Source organism: Elephantulus edwardii, unplaced genomic scaffold (genome assembly GCF_000299155.1).
Source record: "Elephantulus edwardii isolate Elephantulus edwardi_28Jun2011 unplaced genomic scaffold, EleEdw1.0 scaffold00168, whole genome shotgun sequence".
Taxonomy (NCBI): domain Eukaryota; kingdom Metazoa; phylum Chordata; class Mammalia; order Macroscelidea; family Macroscelididae; genus Elephantulus; species Elephantulus edwardii.
Window position 1 is genome coordinate 1,108,789 of NW_006399918.1, and position 1,910 is coordinate 1,110,698.

Genomic DNA, 1,910 nt, shown 5'->3' on the forward strand with positions numbered 1-1,910 from the left:
TTAAATATACATATAAAAACCGATGATATACATATATTTGTATGTATGTTATAAAAATACAAAAAGAATGCTAAGTTTTCAACAATGGATACACTTTATGGTGTTAGATTACACTGGCAACTAACTTTTTTACTTATATAGTCATAATTTTGTTTTCATTTAGAAGGTTGTGGGATTGTTTTAATATTAAAAGGTAGACTCCTAACTATATTGTATATGATTTCAAGAAATTTATAAATGAAAGAGGCAAAATATCTTCACAAAGCTTTTAGGGAAGGTAACAAACAGAATTTTGCATGTGGCAGAGCATGTAGGGAACATTGCTCATAAATATCAGGGTTTCTGTAAAAAGAAACTGTAAGCTGTATCTTACCTCCACTCACTCCTCAAGGAAGAACAGTCTCCATCTACGACATCCACATCATCAAACCTATTTCTGTGAGGTCAGGCATGGACCCATGCTCCGTACACCTATTTCTATCTATCAATTCTAATACCAGCCATCTCTCCCAAGACTCTTGCTCTTCTGCTAATGATCCATTGCAATGGCCACAAAGAAGTCACATACCATACTTATAATTATGAAAATTAGCTGGGAAGGTAATAGATTACAATTCTTCAGTCTGTGGGATAGCAGTCCTTAGTCAACTCTGTCTCACATTGATATCTGGCTCTCCACTACTATTGTAGGACGTCAATCCCAGTCTATCATTTTCCTCAGGAATCTCTTGTCCAAATACAATGCATTATCTACTACTTTTTTTCCTGATAATGAGATTCTCATCTTCTGCCTGTAAACCTGATCCATTTAAGAGACACTGAATGGTAACATTAACCAATTTTATTTTAAATAGTCTACACACTTGGTTTGCTTGTTCTTACCCATCCATGTGGCAAAAGTCACAGCCAATGAGATAGGAAAGCCATTTTTAACAATAAATCCACAACACCACAACATTTAAAATCCACCTGGAAAATATGTCATTAACACTGAGTATGACCACAATAACTATTTATGTAAATTGTTTTTTACCTCATTTGGTAACATGACCCAAAATACTCTGGATACCTTATTTTAGACAGAAACAGGAGGATTAACATAAGTGGCATTGGTCAAAACTGCTCAGGGGTGGGGGATCTTTAAAGTGTTGAAAAGAAGTTGTCACCTTTAGAGCTAAGATGAGATCAATCCATATCTGGGAAAGCTGAATAAGAACAAAAATTATCTAAGAATTGATGCATTTGAATTGAGATGTTGGTGAACAAGAATATTGGATATAAGCCAAAAAGAAAGAAAGAAATGTCCATGGATTTCCAGAAGAAAGGACAAATCTGTCTTAAAATAAGTATAGCATTCATACTACTTAAACTATTTATTATATCCTTATACCAAGGATATAATGCTTGGTAATATATAGGGTCACTGAAAGAGTAGGAACCAATTCAAGGGCACCTGGCAACAGTTGTGTATGTGGCAGAGTTGACTTTCTGAATTGTCTGAGCAGAGAAAATATTTAGATCAAAGGTGGACAAAGTTCTCTCTGTGGAGCAAGTCTACAAAACCACTAACCCTGTGTTCATGCACCCTAAATTTTCCTGTTCTCCTACCAGGAGAGCCCAGATTCTTTCATCCCATTATTTACTCTTGTGAAAATAACAAAAGCACAATTTAACTCTCCCCAGAGGAACCAACAGGAAAGAGGATCTCCCATAACATATAGTCTTTCCCATTCCTCTGTCCATGTTGCTATCCTAGATCACCTCTTGCAGGAGTTACACTGACTTTGTTTAATGTTAATAGAGCAAGATGCTTTAGTGAGATGTTTTGGAAAACTGGCTTGGCTAGGATCTGTGAAAGCAGAGTGGATCAGGTGGTGGATGTTTTTCAAAGAGCAGAATCTCACATAGCT